At 39.0% G+C, this 5,861-nt stretch overlaps 1 non-coding gene across 1 annotated transcript; it reads right to left on the bottom strand.

Moving 5' to 3' along the window:
• Positions 1-4,747: 4,747 nt before the first annotated feature.
• LOC133233166 (U6atac minor spliceosomal RNA) lies at positions 4,748-4,873 on the bottom strand. Its single transcript, XR_009731641.1, has one exon. It is a non-coding gene; the product is annotated as a U6atac minor spliceosomal RNA (small nuclear RNA).
• Between the last annotated feature and the right edge of the window lie 988 nt (positions 4,874-5,861).

Consider the following 5,861-nt stretch of genomic DNA (forward strand, 5'->3'; position numbering starts at 1 on the left):
AATTTTTCAAAAATATATGTGTGTATGTATATCACATATATGAGTGTTGGGCATGCATACTTTAAAAATTAGCATAAAGTGACTTGTAGTTTTTAATCTTGGTGGCTCAGTGGTAAAGAATCTGCCTGCCAGTGCAGGACTTCAATCCCTGGGTCAGAAAGATCCCCTGGAGGAGGAAATGGCAACCCATTCCTCTATTTTTGCCTGGAAAATCCCATGGACAGAGGAACCTGGCAGGTACAGTCTATGGGGTCACAAAAAAGTTGGATACAACTTAGTGACTAAGTTTTTTAGATGGCTTCTAATTTAAATTTCAAAGAGACCTTATGGTGAGCAGGATAGTCCATGTACTGGTGTGACTAACACATACACACATACAAACTTCTTTAGTAAAAATTGTAAGTATGGTTAGGTCATCAGATTGTGAAGTATGTCAGAGACAGTCTTCTTTTCCTTTTTTGCATGACCTCACTGCAAATATATTTTAGAAACCCTGTAATCCTCTTCAGGAAGATGGTGACAAGTAGATGTTGTAATAGAATAAATGAGATGCAGAGTGAGTCACACACAGGAATGATCCCAGGCATCTTGGAAGTTGGAGAACCAATGTTGTTATGATACACAAATAACCAACAAAACACTTCAGGGTACCTATCTATCTATCCAACCAAAAATCTTAAAAGTATTTATTGATTAAAGGCCATATACGAGTATAGTATTTAATTTTGAAAAAAACATGCCTAGAATGAATGGACAATATTCTAGGGTCTTAATGACTTAAACATTATAACAACTTGATGATTGTGATCATCTTAATCTGTACAGGCTTTAATAGTTTCTTGGTGAAGGAGGACTTTGCTTACCTACACTGAAAACAGATCACCTTTCAGTGAAACTCTTGATCTGTGCCATACTTACTGTAATCATAAGTATTGAGAGAGAAGTTGTTAATGTCCCCGGAATGAGGAATGTAAACACAGAGTTGAAACGAACTGAAACTCAAAGATTCGATGGAAAAGAATTTACTTGGGCATCCTGACATGCTCCTTTCTGGGCTGGACTTACACTGCTTGGTCCCCACTTGTGAAGAGACACAGAGGGAAGCTGTGAAGATACTTAAGCATTGGCTTTAGTCTGTTGCATCTTTGAAGAGTGAAGATTTTGGCTTTTTTGGAAACCTCTGGTGCTTCACCTGCGGTTATTGGACCAGGACTTCTGTAGAGATCCATTTCAATGTTAAAATGATTAAAAAGCTTGGTAGAAAGTTGGATGGGATGCTAATAGACTAGTTTCACTTATTTATTTGTATTAAACTTTTTGTTGTGTATTGAATTTCAGGTAGACAGAACACGGACTCAGACATACATATGCATGTATCCATTCTTCCCCAAACTCCCCTTCCATCCAGGCTGCCGCATAACATTGTTAATGGACTAGCCTTAAGTCAGCTATTGTCACTGAGCAAATAATTGACTCTTCTATTTTAAAATACTTTGTTTTGTTTATCCACTGCTGCATGAAAAACTACCCCAACATATACTGGCTTTAAACAACAGCTGTTCTATCTTTTCATAATTCTATGGGTCACAATTTCAGATTTAGCATACTAAAATGGCTTGTCTTTGCTGTATGGTATCTGGGACCTCAGCTGGGTTGGCGTGAATGGCTGAGAACTAGCTGGAATGGCTTGATCTGAGTTATAGGTCTGGAGCTTCAGTTATGGCTGTTGATCGGTTTCTTCAGTTTTCCTTCGTGTGGCCTCTCCAGGAGGCTAGCTTAGACTTATTCAGTGTGATAGTTTTAGGGTAAATGAACTTCTTACATGGTAGCTGGCTTCCTAGAAAGAGCAGTCCAAGGGGTAAGGCTGATGTGTAAGCGTTCATCAAACCACTGCTTCATCATGCTTGCTGATGTTCCGTTGGTGAAATCAAGTCATGGCCCAGGACAAAGTAAATATGGGAGAAATTACAGAAAGGCATGAGTCCCGGGGCAGGGGGTATGTGGGGTAGGGTTATGGTGGTGGTTGTATTGATTCATTGGGGCCGCCAATATCTACTGCATAATCAGAAAAAAATACCATTTGGTATCCATTTTCTAAAGTGAAAGGCTAGATAGGTGTATATGTAACCATAATACAATATTGCTTGATGTCCATAAAATGTAATTTTGGAATTATATTACTTTTTCCCCTGGAGAAATGGTATGGTATATCATCTGGCACAGTATAAGCTTTTAAAAATGTCCATGCTACATATAGTCTATGTAAAATAATTTATTTAAGACCATATGTAGAGAAAATAAAAATACTCAACCTCTAGTACCTATCTTAGGCTTACTTTTTTCTTGCAATTACTGGCATTTTTGCAAATTGTTTCAACTTAAGAGTTAATACCCTAATTATCTTGACTTTTCAATAGTTCATGTTTAGAATTGTTATTTTTAATTTGCTATGAGTTTGGGGTCACAAAGAGTCAGACACGACTTAGCGACTGAACAACAACAGTGAGTATTAAAAATTATGTGATGCTCTCTTCAGTTCTGATATTTCCATATGTCAGAGGTGCTATATGTAGGTGGGAATGAGATTTGAATCCCAGGAGGGCTTGGCTAACCTTTCTACACTTTACCTTCCTCATCTCTTAAACAAGTGGATTCAATTAGTTGATTGCTGTGTTTTCTTCTAAAGCTACTATTTTTTTTATTTGAGCTTATGCATGATGTCTAATTAACTGTTAGAGAAATAAAAAATGTACCTGTGGGAAATACTAAAACAATCTGATATTTCTTTAAGGAAAAATTTACTTAGGTGTTCCCAATACTAAATCTTTTAGTTGCTTGGCTTAGAGATGTTTTGCCTAAGGAGCCTCTTATCTGCATATATTAATATTTTACTTTGCTCTGACAAAAATCTAAGAGGTAAAAGAAATGAAGAGGCTAAAATAACACGGCAAATTTTCATCATAGAATTCATTATAGGAGCTTTGGGAAAATATTTGATTAGGTACCTGGAAAGGAAAGATATATCCATCTGAATGCAGATTTCCAAAGAAGAGCAAGAAGAGATAAGAAAGCCTTCCTAAGTGATCAGTGAAAAGAAATACAGGAAAACAATAGAATGGGAGAGACTAGAGATCTCTTCCAGAAAATTAGAGATACCAAGGGAACATTTCATGCAAAGATGGGCACAATAAATGACAGAAATGGTATGGACCTAACAGAAGCAGAAGATATTAAGAAGAGGTGGCAGGAATACACAGAAGAACTATACAAAAAAGATCTTAATGACCTGGATAACCATGATGGTGTGATCACTCACCTAGAACCAGACATCCTGGAGTGTGAAGTCAAGTGAGCATCACTACGAACAAAGCTAGTGGAGGTGATGGAATTCCAGTTGAGCTATTTCAAATCCTAAAAGCTGACGCTGTGGAAGTGCTGCACTCTATATGCCAGCAAATTTGGAAAACTCAGCAGTGGCCACAGGACTGGAAAAGGTCAGTTTTCATTCCAATCCCAAAGAAAGGGCAATGCCAAAGAATGTTCAAAATACCACACAATTGCACTCATCTCACATGCTAGCAAAGTAATGCTCAAAATTCTCCAAGCTAGGCTTCAACAGTAGGTGATCTGAGAACTTCCAGATGTTCAAGATGGGATGAGAAAATGTAGAGGAATCAGAGATCAAATTGTCAACATCCATTGGATCATAGAAAAAGCAAGAGAATTCCAGGAAAATCATCTACTTCTGATTCATTGACTATGCTAAAGCCTTTGACTGTGTGGATCACAACAAAGTGTGGAAAATTCTTAAAGAGATGGGAATACCAGACCACCTCACCCACCTCCTGAGAAATCTGTATGTAGGTCCAGAAGCAACAGTTAGGACTGGACATGGAACAATGGACTGGCTCCAAATTGGTAAAAAAGTACGTCAAGGATGTATATTGTCACCCTGCTTATTTAACTTATATGCAGAGTACATCATGAGAAATGCCAGGCTGAATGAAGCACAAGCTGGAATCAAGATTGCTGGGAGAAATATTAATAACCTCAGATATGCAGATTATACCACCCTATGGCAGAAAGCAAAGAGGAACTAAAGAGCCTCTTGATGAAAGTAAAGGAGGAGGTTGAAAAGCTGGCTTAAAACTCAACATTTAAAAAATGAAGATCATGGTATCTGGTCCCATCACTTCATGGCAAATAGATGGGGAAACAATGGAAACAGTGAGAGATTTTATTTTCTTGGGCTCCAAAATCACTGCAGATGGTGACTGCAGTGATTAGTGAAATTAAAAGATGCTTGCTTCTTGGAAGAAAATCTATGACCAACCTAGACAGCATATTAACAAGCAGAGATATTATTTTGCCAACAAAGGTCCATCTAGTCAGAGTTATGTTTTTTCCAGTAGTCATGTATGGATGTGAGAGTTGTGCCATAAAGAAAGCTGAGTGCCAAAGAATTGATGCTTTTGAACTGTGGTGTTGGAGAAGACTCTTGAGAGTCCCTTGGACTACAAGGAGATCCAACCAGTCCATCCTAAAGGAAATCACTCCTGAATATTCATTGGAAGGACTGATGCTGAAGTGAAGCTCCAATACTTTGGCCACCTGATGCGAAGAACTGACTCATTGGAAAAGAACCTGATGCTGGGAAAGATTGAAGGCAGGAGGAGAAGGGGACAACAGAGGGTGAGATGGTTGGATGGCATCACCGACTTGATGGACATGAATTTGAGCAAGCTCTGGGAGTTGGTGGTTAGATGCCACGAAGTAGGTGGCAATGCCTTAGCTGTATGCGTGTTGTCAGGCCCGAGAGCCTCTTCCATCCTTGTCAAGGGGAATGCTAACCTTCTCTCCTTTCATACAACAGTTATGACCAACCTAGATAGCATATTGAAAAGCAGAGACATTACTTTGCCAACAAAGGTCCGTCTAGTCAAGGCTATGGTTTTTCCTGTGGTCATGTATGGATGTGAGAGTTGGACTGTGAAGGAAGCTGAGTGCCGAAGAATTGATGCTTTTGAACTGTGGTGCTGGAGAAGACTCTTGAGAGTCCCTTGGACTGCAAGGAGATCAAACCAGTCCATTCTAAAGGAGATCAGCCCTGGGATTTCTTTGGAAGGAATGATGCTAAAGCTGAAACTCCAGTACTTTGGCCACCTCATGCGAAGAGTTGACTCACTGGAAAAGACTCTGATGCTGGGAGGGATTGGGGGCAGGAGGAGAAGGGGATGCCAGAGGATGAGATGGCTGGATGGCATCACTGACTCAATGGATGTGAGTCTGAGTGAACTCTGGGAGTTGGTGATGGCCAGGGAAGCCTTGCGTGCTGCAGTGCATGGGGTTGACCGAGTGACTGAACTGAACAGAACAAGTAATTAATTCTCATGAGAGTATTAAACAATTAGAAATATGGGAAACATACAAACAAATACAAAAGCACTTGACGCTACTAAAGCAACAAGTTCTCAAACTTGGTTGTACATTGTAATTACCTGGGAATCTTTAAAATATATGAATGTCTATATTCTAACCTTCAAAAAACTTGATTGAATTGATCTATAAGTTGTCTGGGCATTAGACTTTTTTAATCTCCACAGTTGATCCTAAGGCGCAGCCAAGTTTGAGAAGCTCTGTGCTAAAGTAACTTTCTCAGGTCCTTTTCTCTTACCTACCTTTTCCCACCATAATTTGTGATTCATCTTCTTGCTCTTTTCTCAGCTCTATGACATTTCTACCAACGTAAAATTGCTACATTCCTTAATAATGAATTTTTATGAAGTTTAGTTTCCAATTCCACACATCATTAACAGGGCAGGTATATAAAAACATTAATGGAAAAATGAGCTTTTAGTCAA

Source organism: Bos javanicus, chromosome 19 (genome assembly GCF_032452875.1).
Source record: "Bos javanicus breed banteng chromosome 19, ARS-OSU_banteng_1.0, whole genome shotgun sequence".
NCBI classification, from domain to species: Eukaryota; Metazoa; Chordata; class Mammalia; order Artiodactyla; family Bovidae; genus Bos; species Bos javanicus.